This window comes from Natator depressus, chromosome 1 (genome assembly GCF_965152275.1).
Source record: "Natator depressus isolate rNatDep1 chromosome 1, rNatDep2.hap1, whole genome shotgun sequence".
NCBI classification, from domain to species: domain Eukaryota; kingdom Metazoa; phylum Chordata; order Testudines; family Cheloniidae; genus Natator; species Natator depressus.
In genome coordinates, this window is record NC_134234.1 from 299903218 (window position 1) to 299925896 (window position 22679).

The 22679-nt window shown below is 39.7% G+C and overlaps 1 protein-coding gene across 15 annotated transcripts in view; it reads left to right on the top strand.

Annotated features, from left to right (window-relative positions):
• The window catches only part of FOXP2 (forkhead box P2), a 554228-nt gene that overhangs the window by 454565 nt on the left and 76984 nt on the right, over positions 1-22679 (top strand). The window contains exon 2 of one of the 15 annotated variants that reach the window (XM_074942285.1): positions 2667-2737. The exons of the other annotated variants lie outside the window; for them this stretch is intronic. The gene's annotated coding sequence lies outside the window, so the exon portion shown is untranslated. The remainder of the gene's footprint in view (positions 1-2666; positions 2738-22679) is intronic. 15 annotated transcript variants of the gene reach the window in all.

Genomic DNA, 22679 nt, shown 5'->3' on the forward strand with positions numbered 1-22679 from the left:
GCGTTTGAGAGAGGGAGAGGAAGAAAGTGCTGTTCATTAGTTTCTGTGAGTTTCCTTCAGTGGATAGTTGATTAGGGAGATTGAATGTGCTATGATAGATTGCATTACTTGTATTCTTCATTTGTTATTAATTGCACCTAAAGAAAACCATAGTCAACAGGTGGTGATGACGTCATCATATCTTTATGCCTACAGTTGTAACCTTTTGTTTTTACTCTGGCTGACTGACTGGAGCAAATTTTAGGTCCTTATGCCTGAGATAGTCATTTACACCTGTACAAAGTGGATATAACACTGTACTATTCTGATTTGGTAGCTCTTTTCATCATTTGTGCACCGATATAAATGACTACACCAGGTGCAAGATAGCAGGGAGTCAAACTCAGGTTCTCTCTCTCTCTCTCTCTTTTTTAATTTACTGCTTATGAACAGATCTAGAGTAATTGCCCTGGAGACTGAAGTCTTCTATCTCCAGAACAGATACAGTACAAGTAGCAGCAGTCCAAGCTTCTCTACAGAGCCAAGTAAGCTCTGCATACACCATCTCTAGGGAGGAGAGAACAATTCATTCCATGTCAACTCATTTCTTAGCCTCACTGCCATGGGTGCACAATGCCAGTTAGCTCGAGATTTTGATGGTGTTTTTTGGTGATGTGGATCTGGACTTGAAATTACTGATTCCACACAGGCTTACAGGTCTTCATCAGACTTTCAATTCGCTGTAACCTAAATAGGATTTGAATCACTGGTGACCCAAAGGTGAAATACTGTATATTACATTACAAATGTTGTAGCCATCGTATTTGCCATTCTGTTAGGTTGTCATCTTAGTTTTGGTAAGTTTTTGTATCACTGAGAATATTAAAAATATCTAAAATACAGGAAGCCTATTTTTGGAAAGAATGTAGTTGCTTTTGTTCAGTGATGTTTGTGTGTGTGTTGCCTTTCAAATTGCCTATATGCTTATTTTCTCTTGCAAAGCATTTGACAATTTCTGAGGTTTATTTTATGCACTAGTGTTACTGGGTAAAATTTTCAAAAGCTTGTAAGCAACAGGGCTGAGCCCTGTTTTCAAAAGTGACTACGTTAATGGGACTTAGACTCCTCCTCAGACACTTTGGCACTTTTGAATATTTTACCCTTGAGCTTCTTTAGCTATGACTTTGCTTCACCTAGCTTTTGTATCAAAGAAATATTGTTATGTCTAGATAGACAGTTTCGTAGTTTGCTTCCTATTCTGAAATCCATTATAATCTCACAGGAATGGAGTATATATAGTTATATGTACATTGCAATGGGAATTTGTCTTTAAGTTTGCTCAAAATGTGAGAGATTCTATCTTTTGCTGTTGAAAACTATAACTCTTCATTCTACTCATATCTGTTGATTTTTCACATATATCCAATATATATGGTATATGTGCATTTATTATTACTCTACTGTTTGAGGTTTCTGTGGCTTGAACTGATTTATCTGCATTCCCTTTGTGATGGGTTTTGCTATGATATTTATGCACTTAAAAACATGTTCAGAAGGTGTGTATGTATGTGATGTCTGTTTATGTACACAGATATACACACAAAAATATATGTATATAAACACACATACATATTGTATATGGTCATGTAGTGAGATGGAGTGGCCTTCCACTTACTGGGGGGCAGGGAGGTGGCACCGCTAACCCACTACAGGTCAAGATATGTAGGTGATAAATTTACAGTGACATTTATCATGTATCTTTGACCAACTTACTGCTCTCTGCCCACTAACCCATCTTCATATTTTTATACTGCTGCATCTGAGCTGCTTCTAACATCTGCCATTTTAAAAAGAAAGTAATTTCCCACAATAGTACTTTCTATTTCCTCCTTCCTGTGTGATTTTTCCCCAGAACTGTACTGGCTTGAGTGTCAGGAATGGCAGTATTCAGTCCTGAAGCAATGAGAAATCTGGTATCTTGCTATATATCACGGCTTGCAATAGAATCTTTATACCACAGGGAAGAGAAAATTTTAGCTGTCTTTTGGAACACACATCACTTGTTTCAGGCCTGGAAGATTCAGATTTAATAGAACTTAAAATTAATATAGAAATTCATACAAAGAACTGTTTTAAGTAATTTTGATTTTTCTAACATTTATAATTTCATCTCTCTTTGAGGCTGTAGTGTTGGATTCAGGATAATTTTAAAAATTAGCTTTACAAGTGGAAAGGTATGAAAAATAGTACCAATCACATCTTTAAAACTCTCTAAAATATTCCTAAAGTCGCTGTTCTGTTAAATAAATGTCACATAAAGAATAGGTGATATGGTGTGGTACAAAGGTTTTATCCCACTTGTATTTGGGATGTCCTGCATAATTTACATATGGCTTCACTATTTGTGAATAATATGGCAACCCCAGAGTTGTGCCAATGAAACCATCATACCATCACATCATGTATTATATGCAAAAGACACACACACACACATAGCAGAGTTGAGCATAATGCTGAAAAACTGTTCCCTGAAGGCTTGAAAAGTGACCAAAAATTAAGGTCACGATGCCAGCCTTGAGGAAAATAGTTCTTATAAATTAAACTCCACTCAACCCCCACTCACCTTAAAAATGTCTTTTAATGTGCTGCAGCTTCAGTTACTCTTTGCTGAAGCTTCTCTATTTTAGCTTACAGGGTCATGTGACCTCAGCCCATAGCAGTGTTTCAACAGTAATAGCGACAGCCATCTTGGATAAATGTAAGTGAATTTTTTCCTCATTACTACAGTTTCTGTCCCTCACATTCACTTTAACATTTTGCTTTTACTCTGATTATAGTTAGAATACCAGGTAGCACTTCTATTTTGTGTCCAATAGTGTGGGTGACACAAAGTAACAGAGAGCAATTTTTTTTTGGCCTTATATGTGCCGCAGCATCAGAATTACCTTGTGCTTTTGTGATATCTCAATTTTCAATCATGGTGGTCATGCAAACTTTATTTTACCAAAAGATAGCTTGTCAGTAGTTTGTGGTGTCAAAAACTGTTGGTCTGCCAAGAGAGAAATAATATAAAAATACTTCAGGTTATATGACCTTGTTTTAGCCAGTTCAATACAAGGATAAAATGTATGACCATATATGTAAATATCTCTCTAAGAAAATACATCTTTAACTAAACCAGCTTCATCATTTCAATTTCATTCAGATTCAACCTTAAGTCTAATAATTCATTCTCAAGTTTGGCTGTGCATTCACTTAGGCATTTCATAAATCAGGGTATGGAAATAGAGAAGTAAATATTCTATCTATATAGCGGTGATAACCCAAACCATAATAATCTCAGACACCTTATCCAAACGCACAATGTGGAGAATGAAGACCATTTGCCCGTTATTAATTCTTGTGGAATATCAAATACAACAGATGTCATTAAAAAGTCAACATTTATCAACAGTTTTGCATTGGTGATAATGTTGATGGTGACTACTCTATAATCCCAGTTTGGGTTGAAGAGAATTGAAATAACACTAGTGACTGGGACCATTATGTCTGGTACAATATTTGCCATTGAACTATCGGTATTTATAAGCAGTTGCTTTAGAGTGGTATCTGAGCTTGCACTTAGATCAGTATTTAGTCCTGTATTGGCCTGCACATGGTTTCATCATTTATGAATAGTGTAGCAATCCCAAACTCAATGAAACCATCCAACTGTCTCATCGCGTTATATATATCATAAACACACACATATAGCAGAGTTGAGGTAAATGAATTTACTCCTGTGTTTAAAATATGAGCCATAAGTGTGTGGTAACTTTTTATATTAATGATAATATTTTCTTCTATGTGACCCCAAAGAGCTAAAAAAAAATTGCTGAGCATACCCAGCCTCTTTCCTTGGGTGGGATGCAATGAACTGCAAAGCTGATGTGAACAGCAGCTGAAAAGTTGTAGTTACATCTAACACCAGCAAAAATGAAAGCTCCCTCCCTTCAGATATCTGTCCTGCAAACATATCATTCTAACACTGATAGGGGCAATCTCAGTGCATTGCCTGCATCAAAATTCAGACCCGTAGTTATCTTAAAAATCGCTAGAGTTCAGATGTACTTGCTGTATTAACTATCCAGTAACTGTATTGCTGTATTAACTATCCAGTAACGGATGCTATACCATATCATATTCAATAGGATCTAGAAGCTGCCTGGGTGGAAAAATGTATATTGAAATCATCCCATGGTTATCTTGAATTCCTATATGTATCAAATTCTAACATACCATAAAGGGTGGGCATAGCTGTCAGCTAGATGTGGAAATCACATAGTAAAATAAATTGGGTGCATGCAATTTATTCTGTTTGACCAAATCTGTATGAATGAAAAAAAAATTAAGTTGGCCACAGATTACTAAAACACAGCAAGAATAATTTTAATCATGCAAAATAATTGCAAAGAATTCTCTAAGGAGGTAGGATTATTGGGAGAACCTGTACAAAATTTGGGAGGCAGTAACCTCAAGGGCAAACTCGTCTGTAATAATTACTGTGAATCTTAGCTTCATTTAATCCCAAAAGAAGAGAAGATTTTCGTGACCTAACGTATTTGTCATTGCAAAGCAGAGTTCATGAATGACCTTACAAACCACATAAGATATAAATAGGGCCTTTTGGTTTTGGTTTTATTTAATTTTTCACAGGAATTATTACAATAAAAACAGGTGAAAAATCAGTGGAAAAAACTATTAATAAAGTTTCTGGGTAAATATCAAGGTTTATTTTGGTGAACAGAAGGACAGTAGATGAATCAGTAGATTAATGCTTTGAATGAAATTCAATGAGGTTTGCTGCAGAACTAAAACAGAACTCAAAACACAATGCCACCTCAGAGTTTAAGAAAGCAATATATCTCTGATCCCCAAATAAAACTTTTCATTTGAATAAACAGTTTACTGTTTTAGACTTAGAACTATTAGCCTATAAATATTTACATTTAATAATTGGGCCACACCCTTTGCAGCGCATACACTCAACTTCATCCTTTTCTCCTGTTTTTGTTTTTTAAGAACTTTTGAATACTTTCTTGTGTTCTGAAATGTATTCTGATACAGATTTTCATTTTCTTCTCATTTTAGTGTGTCAGATCTTTAAACTGTTATCTGCTAACAGCTTGAAATGTGTACATGGTGGGCATGAGATTCATCAGTATGTTCAGATGCACATGCACTTCAGAGTTTGTGTGCGTGCCTGTTTGTTTATTGTGTGTATTTTCTAGACTAATACATAGCCTTACTTCAACAGGCAGCTTTGCATATACACACAGACTAATGCAGTATCATAATACATATATCTCAGGCAATGTATTGTATTTTCCTATTAAAACAAGTTATTTTTTATATATTTGAATTAAACAAAATAAGGTGAAAATCAGAAAAAAACTAATAATACTTTTTGTAAATCCCAGAATTTTTTTGGTAAAAATTGGTTTAAACGGAAAACAAAGGGGCGTGGATATAGATATATACAGATATATACAAATCAACAGGGTGTTTGTGCTTATATAGCTATATAAAATATAAAGTGTTAATTTGTGAGATCATTCATGAACTAAGCCTTACAGTGATAAATATATCAGATCAAGAAATCACTATATACTTACATGTAATCAAAGACCATTATTCAATGGAGCTCTATTCCAGTGTAGATCCAGTTTCAGACTCAGCCCCATATGTGTTCACCTTGTGATGTGTAGCTTCTCTGGCATCTCCATTACATTTCACTATATGACCCTACTCTGTAAAATTTGGCAGCTAAAGAATTAACCCAGACTGATAACTGTCTTAGCCTTGCAGCAATAAACAATGTCAGGAAATAATACTAATACCATGAAGACGTGATTCTAATTGTCTTGTTTAAACAAGGCTATCATCTGTATTCTGGTATGTATATAAACACTTTAGGCTATCTTTGTACTGTTCATAAATAGTTAAACTAAAAGTGCATCCTTAAATATGTCAAGCATTTGTTTTTCTCTTTAACACATAGGCTATTGCATATGGGATATATATATTGCTGCTACTTTAACATTAGGGTTTGTGTATCTTTCATAATGCCTTAGTACACGGAGCAGAAACTCTGAAGCACAGTAAAAATGAATTTGTGAATAAGATCTATAGAAAGACTGTGTGAGGTAAAAGCTCAGAAATAACTAAATAAAAACAGCCAGCCTCAAAGTTTTGAAGATACACAAACTATAGTTGCTCAGAAATTCTCAGTGTGACTGAAATTCTAATATAACTAGTTATGCAGTGTGTACAACCAGATAGACTTATGGTGACCGTAACTGTTACCAGTCTAGCAAAGTGATTTGCATGCCATTTTAAAAAAATGAACTATGAATTTTTAGGTATAACTGTGTTTATAATTGTCATTTTAACCTCTAGTGTAATAATACACATTTTCACCAGTATGTAGGCTAAACTACAGTTGGTGATCTTGCAGGGATGTTTTGTCTAAATTCTACAGAAACAGGATCTTTAATGGAGTGGCAGTACTATATTTCTGGTGTCCCAAAGTTTTAAATCACTGATTATATTATGGGATTTCATAACCCTTAATGTTAAATTTTAAACATTTAAATTTTGACATTCTTGGTACAGAGAAGGCAGAACAACGTCTTGATGGTTATAGAAATACGTTTGTCTATCACCTGGGATTTCCAAACATTACCAATGCGCTGCTTTATTGACCATAATGGATCTCCACAGCTGGCAAGTTGTGCAGTAAGGCTATTTTAAAGCTTCACTCCTGTGTTGCACATTACTACAAGAGTTGTAAATTTGACTTGTCCTGAAACCTCTTTCATAAACAATGCCTAGTGGAGTAAAACAGCATGAATCTGCCAATGATTATGGACATGGTTTTTCAGAAAAGCTCTCAGTGGCATCAGTTCTCCTCTTCTGAAAATCAGGCCTTGTGTCATCATCTTATTAAGTATTAGCAGAAATGTGGTGTTACATCCTTCAAACCCTTACATCTGAAACAAGGAAAGTATGTTTTCATGCTTTCATACATAAACTGTGGTGAAAATTACATCAGGATATGGTTCATTAAGCAAACTATCTTAGAGTGTGGCTTTGGTCATTGAAATGAGGTTGCCATTCATCAGTCCCAATAGCGAAAAAAAAAAAAGTATGTAAGTATGTAAGTGCCCTCTGACTCTGCCCAAAAGAATAGTTAATTTGCCAATCTGTTATCTGTTCACCTGCCACACTAACTGATACCAGCCGTTATCCATGTCTTTTGTGTCCCTGTCTGCTCCTGAATCCATCTTCCTCTTCTTCCTACAATCCTTCTCTAATTTCTTCCAACTTGTTACCTTTATTTAACATTTGTATAGCATTTATGGGGGGTTAGAGAGAGAATAACAGCCACAGTCCCTTCACTGAGGAGCTAACAATTTAGATTCTGGTACTAAACTGCTTATCCCTTCACTCTCCCAGTACTTCAGACTCACCATTTACTTTGTATCATTCTATTTTTCTTGTCTTTACAATTTCTTCTATACCCTCTATACCATCCTGGAATTGAGTCCAGTTGTCGGAGGGAACTAATACACAATACAAAACCCCTTAAATTACCTAAAATAGTATTCACGTTTGCATTATAATACAGTACAAGCCCTGCAAACTCAAAGCAGGGGGTGGGAGAAGGTTTTATATAGACTGATGGGAAGGGGTCCCCCCTTCCTCAGGAATTGGGAAGGGGCTGGCTAGGAGAGAGGTAGGGGAAGGCATCAAGTGAGCTGTTGGGCAGGCCAGGGGGACTCAGATAAGCCGTTTGCCCCTGTGGACCTGGGAGAGGGTATATAAACCCTGCCCCTCCAGCCTGAGCCCCTCTCCCATGTGATTAGCAGGTCTTACCCTTCCATCCCTGGGATTAGCATAAAACTAGGGTTGTTGTTGTTGTTGTTGTTTTTGATTGCTGCAGACATTGCTTTAGTTGCGTTATTTGGGACTGGGGAGGAATTTTTTTCTCTCACAACCAGATTGGCTAGCTCGGGTCAGGTTTCTTTGCCTGCCACACAGCAACTCGGGGACTCAGTGGGGTAGGCCAGAAGATTAGGTTCAAGATGTCATAACTTAGCAGGTGACAGGTGTCCAGTGCAGATACTTGTTCCATAGGGTGTCTGGCTCCATGATAAACCAGAGTTGGCAGTGAATTTAAGGGGAAGCTAAGCTGGGGAATGAGGTTGGCGCTCCTAATGTCTGGTACAGCCCCTTAACCCACATCCAAGGGGAAGGCAGTAGAGTCCCACCAACAGGCTGGGGAGCTGATAGCAGCCCTTCACCAGGTGCAAATGATTAAGGAAGAAATGATGACTTGCCCTAAATGAGTTCCTGCCAGTTAGTTCCCAGATGAGTTATGTTAATAAATTTCCAGCCTAATTCAACCACATCCCTTGCATCATGTCTTTATTTCTGCATGTCCAGGACATGTCAAGAGCCTATATCTGAGCATCTGCCAGGGCTAGCAGTAGTGGCTGTCCCACTGGAAAGTTCCTGTTGTAGCCCAGATACAAGATATTGGGCCTTAAGGGCATAAATAGTACAACAATGAACATTGCTCATCTTTGTACCTCAGACCCAAATAATACCAGCTACTGACACATTTCGAAAGTTAAAGGTAGTCCTGGTGGAACTGGATTAGAGGGCAGAATGAGGATGAAGCTGTCAAAGATGCCTGCAGTTTATCACATGGCTCAGTAATTTTTTACACAGACGTTGCCACCGATTGTGTGTATTAATGTGCTGTGTGCTCTAATAATGTAATATTTAAGGTAATACTCTTGTACATACTTATGTCCAGATCCTGCAATTAAGATCCAGTGGCGGAGTCAGTATCTTAGGTACCAGTCTTGCTGCTATTGAAGTCAATGGTAAAACTCTCACTGATATCAGTTTGAATTGGATCAGGCACTTAGATACAAATGTGTAGCATCTTGTATTAGTGTGTGTACTCCTTTTTGTATGCCAGAATTCATCACTATCAATTGTAAGAACAGTACACAAAAAATGTAGTTAAACAACATATTATAGAGAAAGCATGGTAAGAGTGATAGCAATAAGCATGTATGAGTGTCCAGGTTTCAGAGTAGCAGCCATGTTAGTCTGTATCCGCAGAAAGAAAAGGAGGACTTGTGGCACCTTAGAGACTAACAAATTTATTTGAGCATAAGCTTTCATGCTCAAATAAATTTGTTAGTCTCTAAGGTGCCACAAGTCCTCCTTTTCTTTTTATGAGTGTACAGTAATTATTACGTTAATATTTCAGTAATTTTGTCATTACCAGCATTGCTTCATTAATTTCCTCTTACTAAATTGCACTATTACTTTTTAATGCAATTAAATACGTAGTGCCAGAAAACTGGCCGCCATGTTTATGTCAGCATATGAAAAAAATCATTTTTGAATCTATTTAGAAATAGCTGAATCAGTAGTGCACATGTCTACACTCTAAATACAACAATTTTTAATGGGAAATTAAACGGTTTACAGTAGTTCAAAGAAAGTAGATCCAATACGCTATGAAATAATATTTGAACTTCATTAAGAGAATTGCAGGATAGATTCAATGAAAACCTTTAAACGGCAAAATTCTACATAAGAAACACAACAAAATAACAGGTTTCAGAGTAGCAGCCGTGTTAGTCTGTATCTGCAAAAAGAACAGGAGTACTTGTGGCACCTTAGAGACTAACAGATTTATTTGAGCATAAGCTTTGGTCGGCTACAGCCCACTTCATAGATTCTATGCATCTGATGAAGTGGGCTGTAGCCCACAAAAGCTTATGCTCAAATAAATTTGTTAGTCTCTAAGGTGCCACAAGCACAACAAAATAAGAAATCATTAGAATTGTTAATACAACTCTGTGGCCCCAGTCCTGCAAAGAGTTATGCACATACTTCAAGTTTACATTATTGAGTAGTCATTAGAATTACTCTTATACATATAGTTAAAAACATGCATGGTTCATTGCCAGATTAGAAGTTTTAATTGTGTTTCTCTAAGAAATGGCGTGCAAGGTATAATAAATGACTATCGAGGTAATTTATTTTCCCCCCAAAAAACCATATTTAATCTTTTATATATGTGTAGTGACAGACTTATTAAAATGCACACTAGTGCAAGAGATGCTATATAAAAAGTTTAAGGTAATAAAGAGATAGTGGACCAATATGATACTGAAATTGCTGTAAGTGTACAAAAATGAAGAAAATACTTCACACAACACATGGTCAACCTATGAAGCTTATTAACAGAGGATGTGGTGAAGACCAAAATATAAGAGGATTAAAAAAAGAATTAGATAAATTCATGGAGGATAGGTCCATCAATAGCTATTAGCCAAGATAGTCAGGGATGCAACCCCATGCTCTGGGTGTCCATAGCCTCTGACTGTGAGAAGCTGGGAGTGGATGATGGGATAAATTACTCAATGATTTCCTGTTGTCTGGCTATACCAAGAGAAGGACAGAAGACATTTGACATGGGTTTAATCAGGCCACAACTTTATTATGAGACGTCTGGGACTACCCGGCAGATAAAAGTGTACAGTGCAGGTAACCCCATGTTTATTCCATACAGGTTCCTCCAGCAAATCCATTGCCGGGACCTTACCATCCATCCCCCCCCCCCCCCCCGGAGGGTTAAGGTGGGCTAAAGAATGGGGAGTTGGCTCCCTGCCGTACCAATCATAGGAGTCCCCAACCACTTCCCATTCATTCCTTTAACGAACACCACTTTTAAGTCCTTTTCCAAGTCATTTATCCAGTCACTGTATCACTTTTTCCTATGGAGTACCTTCACTGGACATCCACCCTACACGTAAATAATGAGTTGCGACATACTGCCTACTACCCTTCCTGCCACGCATGAACAAAGCCTTTCCTGAACACACTGTGGGGAAAGTGAAAAAAAAAACAAAAACTGCACCTAGGCCAATCTGGTAGTAAAGGAAAAATTCCTTCCCAACCTCCCTAAAAAAGAGGCAGCCAGTGCAATGCCCACAGCAGGTCTTGTCCAAACCTGGTATTTTACCACCTAAAGGGGAGGGAGGGTGGGTCCTGCCTCAGCCTGCTAAAAAGGAGGCTTCAAGCACAGGGCTGCCCCTTGGAAACCCTTCATTCCTAGGGGATGAGTCAGTGACCATGCTGACCCCTTTACAGCAGTTTTCATCTCCCACCCTCCGGCCATAAAGCACTGTTCCCTTCGTTCAGCCAGCCAGCCAAATCCCCCATTCCCTCACTCCCACTCCCGCTTAAAGGTGTGGTGCGGTCATTCTGTTCATTCCCTTTGAACTGAAGCATGTGGCATTGGTCGCTGTTGGAAGACAGGATACTGGGCTAGAAGGACCATTAGGCTGACCCATTCTTATGTTCTAGTATGCTACATGGCTCTGTATGTTTCATCCTGTAAATGTTGCAGGATGAATTAGATAAAATGAAGGTAATCTTCTAACTTTACTTAAAGATTCATACTTAAAATGAGTGATTTTACAGCATATATTTTTCTGTTTATGTGCTTGTTGCAAATGTGTGATGACAGCTTTATATTCTGTGTCATTTCTGAACTAGAATTTTTCATGTTGTTGGAATAGTCCCTTACCTCATATTTATGATTTTTACAGTTATTTTGACATCTCAGAACATTAGTATATCATTAAAATGATAAAAGGGAAAAAAATCAAATGCATATCACATTCGAAGTTTTGAACTTAAGTGTTTCCTATCTCTATCTTAATCAGTGTGTCACCAGAACCTGCTTCCTGACATCAAATGTTTGTATGCTTGTAACTTATTTGTATGCTTGTAACTTAAGTTAATACTTGTAGTCTATTTCTGAGTCAGTAGATCACTAAAATTCTTTGCAGTTTACTGCTGCTGCGGTGATTCTATGAAAATACTGTACGTGCTTAAATTAGTTTGTGTGTTTCAGCAGCTTAATTATGGGGCTATCCCATCAAGAATAAGTTCAGTCCTGCTCCCATTGTAGTCAGTGGTTTCCTGTTCATTTCGATGTGGTTTCCTGATCATTTCGGGATCAGGTCTACTGTCTGTGTTTTGGAAAGCCTCTTGCCACAGCTGATGGTGATGTGGGAACGTGCTGTTTCGGGTCAACTGGTAAAGGGTTGTGAGGATTTCAGCAGCTTTATACACTCTGTCACCTAATCACTGGAAAGTGAAGCCCTGATCTGTAGTTTAAGAGGACAGTGAACTTGCCTCTGTACACAGTATTGTAAGACTATGATTAGAATACTCTATCAGGCTCTTACATCCTTCAAGAATGATGTGGAAATACTGAAGAGTGTTCAGAGGAGGGGTAAAAAATGATCAGGGGCTTGAAAACAAACCTAACAATGTGAGGCTGAAGGAGTTCAACTTATTTAGTTTGTCAAAAAGAAGGTTGAGAAGAGATTTGATCACGGTGTATGGATACTTACACCTGGCAAAGAAATGTGATGCCTGGGGGCTTTTTTATTGTGCTGCCAAACGCATAACCAGATCCAGGAGCTGGAAGCTGAATTTCTTCGAGTAGTGTCTTTCTGGGTACTCCATTTCAGGTGTGCATGCACCCATCCACCGGTTTAGTCTCAGCGCTCCCAGGCCCAGAGCGCAAGGTGGCCATGGCCCCAGCGCCAGCCACCCCAAGTCCTGCGGCAGGTCGGCCATCCCCAGCCGGCGTGGGCCAGGGCATTGCACCGGGAACTGCAGGAGGCGGTCTGGGGGCAGATCGTGGGCAGGGCCACACCAGGGTGTTTGGGGAGGCACAGCCTCCCCCAGCCTATGATATCCACCGCCCCGAGGTAGAGCAATTGTGCATATGCAGTGAAATGTGTTTGCACAAATCGGGTATTTTCACAAGACATGGGCAGATAAGTGCTTAATTGATTATGTGTGTGCATGCAAACACTTGGTGGCATGTAGACAGGATGGGTAAGATTCTCACATCTTGTAAGAATTGCAGCCTGGGAGAGGGGATACTAAGGTGGTTTTAAGTCACCTTTGTACCTTCCTGATCCTGGGCTGCTCCAGGGTCTGGAGCTGCCTCTGAGTTCAACTTAATAGTCTTGCCAGCTTCCCTAGGCTGCCCTGTTCGTGGCAGCACTACTCAGAATCTCTGCAGCTCTGTGTGATACAGCCCAGCATGGACACACACCTCTCACTTCCCAGTTTACCCTGCACCAGGGCTTGTGGGTGGTCCTTGGAAGGCAGCCTTATGGAATCCTCCCATGGCCAGAACTGGGGATTTTAGAGTCTTTTTGAGCCATGCCAGTCCTTTTACTTAATGTAAAGAGGCCAGAGCAGGAGTGAGGCTCTCACCCTGGGCAATGTGTTTTTCAGCTTTGAATGCATATTTGTTTCAGTTGATGAAGAAATCCAATGTGGGTTAAATGCGCAGAAATGTATTCCATCAGAAAATGTTAAATTTTTTTAATCAAATCCAGAAATTTCCAGTGAAACATTCCCTTGATTGGAATTGAGCTTTTAAAAAGTCAGATACAAGTTTGAGAAGAAAAAGTTAGCTTTGAAAAAACAGGTATCAGTTTGGGGTCCTGATTCAGAATAGTATTGTTCCAGTGTCATGCAAGTTCAACTCCCACTGAAATCATGAAAGCTGGATGATGGAATCTCACATCGATGTTGATGTATGAGAATTCAGCAAACCCTATATGTGAACACATATACGTGAGATGGGACTAATGCGAAAACTGCAAACACGGTGAGACAGACAAGATTGTCCACGACCATTGCAGGCTGTCATATCCATCCTTTGTCCTGTTCATGTTTTTCACATAAGGTGTTAATGCACCTTGCTTGAACGTGGTTACTGGTGTTATGGCAAATCTGCCACCACCTTGCTCTGTTGTGGGCTGTTGTTTCCCAGTTGCTGAGGTCAATTTGACATGCTTTCAAGTTTGACTACAGTGTGTCTATATCATTTGTATGGGCCACCATGAGAATGGGCGCCTAGATTTAGCTGACCATAATATATGGCCTTGGGTATTCTTGAGTCGACGATATGAAAATGCCCAGACCAACACAGCTGAGCTTTTATGGACGTGTTTTGAATGCCAGACATCTGACAATGATGAAACTGGAGTAACACTGTGGTTAATCAGGCCCTAGAACTTACTAGCCAAAACATAGAATCATAGAATATCAGGGTTGGAAGGGACCTCAGGAGGTCATCTAGTCCAACCCCCTGCTCAAAGCAGGACCAATCCCCAACTAAATCATCCCAGCCAGGGATTTGTCAAGCCTGACCTTAAAAACTTCTAAGGAAGGAGATTCCACCACCTCCCTAGGTAACGCATTCCAGTGTTTCACCACCCTCCTAGTGAAAAAGTTTTTCCTAATATCCAACCTAAACCTCCCCCACTGCAACTTGAGACCATTACTCCTTGTTCTGTCATCTGCTACCACTGAGAACAGTCTAGATCCATCCTCTTTGGAACCCCCTTTCAGGTAGTTGAAAGCAGCCATCAAATCCCCCCTCATTCTTCTCTTCCGCAGACTAAACAGTCCCAGTTCCCTCAGCGTCTCCTCATAAGTCATGTGTTCCAATCCCCTAATCATTTTTGTTGCCCTCTGCTGGACTCTTTCCAATTTTTCCACATCCTTTTTGTAGTGTGGGGCCCAAAACTGGACACAGTACTCCAGATAAGGCCTCACCAATGTTGAATAGAAGGGAGCAATCACGTCCCTCGATCTGCTGGCAATGCCCCTACTTATACATCCCAAAATGCCATTGGCCTTCTTGGCAACAATGGCACACTGTTGACTCATATCCAGCTTCTCGTCCACTGTAACCCCTAGGTCCTTTTCTGCAGAACTGCTGCCGAGCCATTCGGTCCCTAGTCTGTAGCGGTGCATGGGATTCTTTCGTCCTAAGTGCAGGACTCTGTACTTGTCCTTGTTGAACCTCATCAGATTTCTTTTGGCCCAATCCTCTAATTTGTCTAGGTCCCTCTGTATCCTATCCCTACCCTCCAGCGTATCTACCTCTCCTCCCAGTTTAATGTCATCTGCACTATAAACTATATAGATAACTATATCTGGTACATTTATCCATCAATATTTGTTTTTGCTTTTGTCTCATCACATTTTCTCACCCTCCAAATTTGACAACATGGGATGTGCAAGAAAACATTACAAATACATACTCAGTAGAAAAGTTGTGTTAACATTATTAAAAAGCTATCAGTATAGTTTTAACAGCTCATTACTCTATGGCTTATCAAATGAATGGCTAAAGAGATTACCAATAATTTTATCCATCCGTTTTACCGCTTATTTGACATTAATCTAGAAATAGGTGAATGTAATTTAAATACTTACCATAATTCTGTAATTTTTTCCCAAATACTTTTAAAGAGATTTTGATTTAAAAATGTATGTTTAAAAGAAACCCAAATGTTTAATGTCAGGTCATTTTTTCTTTTTTAGAAAATTACTGTTTATGCTGTTTACACAGGACTGTTTCGTTTGGACTACAATATGAAACACGTGTATTAATTCACTAAGGATCCATTATTCCAGTTTCCTCATGTCCAAGTAACCCCACTTTTCCATTATATACCCAAAAGGAGCATGAACAATAAAAGTGCTGACAAATTATTCCAAACTCTGCAGCAGTATTAGTCAAACTTAAACTATTCAGAAACTCTTATGAAATTACTATAGCAACTACACATTTACATAGCAGCTCACACACAAAAAAATTCCCAGGCTTGCCAACTGTCATGTGTTTCCTAGGATTGTCCCACTATTACCTCCACATTCCATTTAAATTATTCTATGGGAGCAGTGTTTTCTCGGGTTTGTTTAATCTGTGCCTGCTGCTACCACTGGAGTAGAGGGCACTGATCTGACTGCTAAGAAACCAGTTGATGACAGCCTCCTCTTCTTGTTCTCCTTGTCATCAGCTTTCCCACACTCACTGTACTCATTTTTTTTTATTATTTTTATTTTTTGGTCTCAGGGCAGATCTATACTTAGAATCATAGAATATCAGGGTTGGAAGGGACCTCAGGAAGTCATCTAGTCCAACCCCCTGCTCAAAGCAGGACCAATCCCCAATTAAATCATCCCAGCCAGGGTTTTGTCAAGCCTGACCTTAAAAACCTCTAAGGAAGGAGACTCCACCACCTCCCTAGGTAACCCATTCCAGTGCTTCACCACCCTCCTAGTGAAAAAGTTTTTCCAGTATCCAACCTAAACCTCCCCCACTGCAACTTGAAACCATTACTCCTTGTTCTGTCATCTGCTACCACTGAGAACAGTCTAGATCCATCCTCTTTGGAACCCCCTTTCAGATAGTTGAAAGCAGCTATCAAATCCCCCCCTCATTCTTCTCTTCCGCAGACTAAACAGTCCCAGTTCCCTCAACCTCTCCACATAAGTCATGTGTTCCAATCCCCTAATCATTTTTGTTGCCCTCCACTAGACTCTTTCCAATTTTTTCACATCCTTCTTGTAGTGTGGGGCCCAAAACTGGACACGGTACTCCAGATGAGGCCTCACCAATGTCGAATAGAGGGCAATGATCACGTCCCTCAGTCTTCTGGCAATGCCCCTACTTAAAATGCTTCATTGGTGCAACTGCACCGAGACAGCTGCGCCGCTGTAGTGCTTAAGTGAAGAGGCTCCTATGCTGACAGGAGAGCTTCTTCTGTCAGTGTAGTTAATCCACCTTCACAAGAGGCAGTAGCTGTGTCGGTGGGAGAATCTCTCCCACCAATGTAGCGCTGTCTACACTGGGGTCTAACTCAGAATAAGTACATCACTCAGGGCTGTAGATTTTCACACCCCTCAGTCATGTAATTATACCAGTGTAAGTCTGTAGTGTAGACCTATCCTCACTGAAGAGTACAGAAGGCAGAGTGGATTCGCTAGCACTGAACAAGAACCGAGATAGAAGATGGCTTGTGACACCAGTGCTGACTTGCATGTGCTCAGCAATGGTTGCTTGAGACAGCCTCTCATCCTCTGGACTAATGATCCAATGACAGGTGAAGAATACTTTAGAATTGCATGTGGGTGCTTGAGAGATGGGGAGAGAGTGAGAGTGGAGGAAGAGGGACCTTGATGTGTGGGAGGGAAGGGGAGACATATAGAGAGGGAGCCCTTGATCTGGGAGAAAAGGCAACTTCAGTAGAAAATGTAGAGGCAGAGTGAGTAAGGAGGTGTGAGAAAAGGAGAAGAAATTCTGGGGATGAAGAGAAGGAAGAATTGGAACATTTTGAAGAAGGGAGAGAGCTTTTGTGGGAGAAAGACAAGTATGTGGGATTTTGATCCTGATCCTGTGCCATTTAAGACAATGGGAGCTTTGTCACTGACTTGAATGAGCATAGCATCAAGTTCTTTGAGTGGAAAAAAAGAAGGAAGAGGAACCTGGGAAATTGGGAGTGAGAAAGGGAATCAATAGGAAAAAGGGAAATGGAAAGACAAAGCGGGAAAGTGAACAAAATAGAATGGAAAGGAGAACTGGCGAGAATGGAGAAAATGGAATACACGAGTTACAGAAAAGAATGAAAATCAGAGATGAAAGGAGAGAAGTGGAAATGGAAGAAGGGAGGAAAATAAGAAAACCACCAGGTTAGTGGATTTGATTTGGGTTTATTTATGCTTCTTTATCATATGTAGTGCTAATATTCTGTATCTCTGCATATGTGACAGAAGTCCCAGGGTTAGGGTGACCAGATGTCCTGATTTTATAGGGACAGTCCCAATTTTGGGGTCTTTTTCTTATATAGGCTCCTATTACCCCCCACCCCCGTCCCAATTTTTCACATTTGCTGTCTGGTTACCCTACCCAGGGATGGCTGATTATTTTAGGCTCTCATATCAAGAAGCCTGTACTTCTATGCACTGGTTATATCATTGAAAATGTTTTGGCTTCTTGCTACTTTTTATCATTAGTTTTCTCTTGTTGCTTTTTCCTCACCTTACTGTTTTTGTCATGAGTCTTTGTGAGACTGTCACTTGGTGTAGCATCATTTATTGGATGGACATTTGTTTCATGGTCTCACTCTTGTCATCCAAGAACTGCATCCCAGCATTGGCTCCTTGCTTTAAACATGCCTTTGTATGTGATTCCAGGATTCATACTGAAGGACAGAGAGATTTCTCTGCTGTTGGTGAAGCTGTTAACCCACTCTGGTTTCCATTGAACAATTCCTCCTATTTTATCAGTATTCTTAGTGTATTTTTAAATGAGCAGTGTCCAAATTGTTCAAGCAGGTGCAGTTGCTGGAAGTTTGCTAAATGGTTTTGCCTTCTTCTTTGGTTATGTGAGACAGCACTTCTATTTGAATGGGCAAACAGCTGAATATATTCACATGCTTCATGGTACCACTTATGAGGCTAAATACAGCCCTGGCTTATTGACATCAGTAAGATTTGTGCCTTCTTATGCCAAGGCTAAATTTGATCTAGAGTCTTTTTTCCTCTCATTTTCCAGTACATTTTTGCCTCTAGGAAGTAATATACAGCATTAGTTACAGTGCAGCCTGGTAGTGCAGTTTACTGAACTCCATTTAACCCAAACCACCAGTTAATTTGTAGTGAACCTTGTCAGTACCAACCACTGGCCTTAGGCTAGCCATAATTTTTTCTTCACTGCTCATCCAGGACTATGCAATGCCAGAACAATACCACCTGTCAGCCAACACTGTAGACCATCCAGCTTCAAAGGAGCCGTTTTAGTTGGTGACCCTTTTCACAGCCCTTTTAATATCTGCAGAGTTCACTGGCAGTGGAGAGGATTAGCTCTAGGTTTGAGGAAACCTGGAGCATCCAGAAGAGAAAGTGCCAGCTGGCTTTGCGTAAACTGGCTGGCATCCTCTAAAACTGGATAAACTGGTCTTATTGGGGAGAAAGACTTTGAAGTTTGCCTTGTAGGATCAATGAACCATAAAAATAGATTTTTAAAATTCACCTCCTCTATTTATCTGTTTCTGGTGTTCCCAAGACCATTAGAAAATCAGGATTTCACTTTAATCTCCCTGTATTTTTTATGCTGATGCCCTGTCAAATTATGCCAGCTCCACAGAGTACTCCAGTGGTGTGTCCGTCTCCTTCTAATGATATTAAACTAATGGTACATATCAGAAATTATAGTCCAAAAGTACCACCAAATGATATCCATTAATTAATGGGTTATGAGGATTTTTCCAGATGTCTCTTTTGTATCTGATTGGCTTGCTTAAGCATGTTGAAACATCGGGATCTGTAGAACTATGTTCAGAAAAGGGTATACATTTCCTTAAATTTTTAATTGTTTCCCAGCTTTATTTCCTCTTCATGGTAGATCCTGTGGACAGGTAACGAAGAACAAGTTACTTCATGTGATGTTGGGAGACTAACAGTAACACACATCTTGCTATTAGCACCTATTTAGAGCTGTAGAATCATGAGACAAACAATTCTGCTTTTTGATATTCTTGTAACTCTATGGATTCAGTTTAGCTCCATTTCACTACAGATGCCATGAATATCTGATTGGTACATCAGTACCAATGAATTTAAATCCATGAATTTAAATCAAATACGAGAAGAGATATTAAAATATGATTACAGATTTTTATTTTCTTAATATCTGCAGTAACCAGTGTCAATTGTGGTATCAGAAAAAATATTGTTGTTCTGTTGCTTTTGGGAAAAATATAAATAGACAAAGATAAACGTACGTAACCCGTACTTGATAGAAACCACATCCTGAAAAAAATCTTTCCAAGACCCCCTCTTTTGGCCTTCAAACATCCCCCCAGCTTCTCCAAGCTCATCATCAGAAGCAAGCTCCCTACAGACCAGGACACACCAACTCAAAGCAACGGCAGACCCAGCCGGAACAACAGATGCCAAACCTTTACACAGATCTCCACTACTAAGATGATCAAATTGCCCACAAAACACTTTTCAAGATCCACGGGTCCTACACATGCCTATCACAACCTGTGGTGTAACTCATTCAGTGCACTAAATACCCCAGTAACAACGATGTCGGTAAAACCAGATAATCACTACACTCTTAAATGAACTCACACAGAAAAATAAAAGAAGACTACATCACCTGTGGGTGAACAGTTTTCACAGATCAATCACTCTATATCTAATCTCTCAATCCTCATTCTCAACGCAAATCTGTACAGCCTCTTCAAAAGACAAGCCTGGGAGTTTAATTCATAAGTTTGCTAGACACTAAAAATCACAGACTGAGTAAAGACATTGGATTTATGGCATATTGCAACTATTAACAACCCTCCTCCCCCAGTTGCTTTCCCTTCCTTCTCCCCCATGACTGAAGGAGTGTTAATGGACTACTTCACCTTGAATGGTCCCTTGAAATACGTGTTGTCTACTTTTACTAAGCAATCTGTTCCACCTTGTATTTATCTGTGACACTCAGGCTATGTCTACAGTTTCTGACTGCATAATTTATGTTGCTCAGGGGTGTGGCTTATTCACACCCCTGAATGACATAAATTATACTGACAAACGCCGGTGTGGACAGCACTATGTCAGCAGGAGAGTTTCTCCTGCCAACGTAGCTTCCGCATCTCGCAGAGGTAGTTTATACCGATGGGAGAGATCCCCAGCAGCTTACCCCACCCACTCCCAGTGTCTCCCACCCACCAGCAGCCCCGCCAATCAGCGCCTCCCCATCCCTCCATCACTCCCGATCAGCTGTTTCGTGGCATGCAGAAGGCTCGGGGCGGGGGAGTGGGGCGTGAGGGCATGGCAGGCTTAGGGGAAGGAGTCACATATTAACTTCTGAAGAGCTGCATGTGGCTCCAGAGCCACAGGTTGGCCAACTCTGCTCAATATTCATGCCGGAATCCTAACTCAGATTTCATTCAGCCCTCACTCAGACAAATTCATGAAAACTTATCAATCTGAATATTGATGGAAATTAGAAAAGAAAAAAGATTTAAACATACAATAGTGACTCATAACTATAAAAAGTAAAAATAAGAAATCAAGACTACTTTAAAAAGTAAATAAAATGTTTAAGCCATTCATTTTTATTTTCCTCACTCCAAAAGTCTGTCGCTGTTGTCTTCATCATCTCTCCTCTATCCCCTACAGTGTCTTTATAGTCATTTCAGTGGCAGTGGGGTTCGATCACAGGTCACCTAGAACAACAGAACACAGATCTGTCTGGTTATTGGTGTTTTTGGCGATGGGGATGTAACAAAAATGTTTACTCCTTCCTCTCTCCCAAATCCTCTGCAAAGTATCCTTGGGTTGCTGTTATTGAGGTCTGTGATTTTTCGGCCAGGGGAGGAGGAAAAAAACAATTTGCTGCCGCAACTGCTCAATTCAGCCTGGTGGCTCATATGCTCAAGATTGTCCCTGGGTAGGTGGAGTTGCCACTACTGTCATTGTTATCTAGCAGAAGAATTGTTTCATTCCTGCCTGCTTTGAGCTAGGAAAGGAATAGAAGTTTCTTTTTGGTGGGCTGGAGGTAACAGAGTCATTTGCCATCCATCCCTTGTGGTAATAACTCTTGAAGGCAGTCCAGTCTTGTACTCCTTGAAGACTACAGGAGCAGAGCTGAGGGCATCAATCCATCAAACTGCACAGAAAAACCTAATGTAAAGTGCAGGTTGGAAGGTTACTGGTGGTGATACTTGAGCTCTGTTGGGAGGGCTGTGGATAGGTGGGTGGGAGGGTGGTACTTCAGATCTGCTGGGAGCTGCGTGTGTTGAGGGGGCAGTATTTCACTAGGGTTCACATAAGGTTTGCTTGGAGTTTGAGGGTTCAAATAAAAGCACTGAAAAATCTTCCAGTTTAGTTTCCTGCAGCAATAGAAACCCAAATCAGTGAAATTTGATGCCATGTGTTTTCTTGAGCAACACAACAATGCTGAAGTTATCCCACACCCTAGCATCTTACACCAGTTTTCTCCAATATCCATGTGAAATGAGTAATACTTTTAGTCACTCCGATACATCTTCAGAAAAGAACGTTTTAATATGCATATTGAAGAGAAATTGTCTGTCTGTGACTAGTTCCATTCCAGTAATTTTTTTGCTGAGGATCTCAGTCCACTAGAAACTGAATTTGAAACCCCCAAATCTTTTAGGCCATCAAACAGTTATTGGATGATAATGATTTTTGGTCACCATTGATTTGGGTAAGATTCACAGTGGCAACTTAGAGTGATAGGTTCCATATCTCCTTACCCATATCTTGAGTCCTTAGAGGCCTTTAGGGAACTTTTGTTCTGTGAATGTACATTGCAAACTGGAAAATATATATTAAATGCTATTTTATTTGTTGTTCCTAGGAAATTTGAAATTCATGTCCTGATCCTGGAGAATTTACGTATACATTACTGTATAGATGAATCAAATGTAACCTTTTATATATCTGGCTTTGTCAGAAGGGAAAAAAACACAATAACTTAAGCATGATTAGTGTGTAGTGAGAAATGAAATATAATGCATCTGATATGCAAATGGGAAATGTCTTTAGTCTTTTTCGCCTCCAATGTGCTGGGTTTTAGTTTTAAAACGTACAGTATTTGTGTATATGTTTATTACTGCCATAGAAGAGGTGAGATACAATGGGGCAGGTTGAGTTCTTTCCAAGGATTCTTATCCAGTTACCTGGAAGTGGCCACAAAGTGCTAGCTA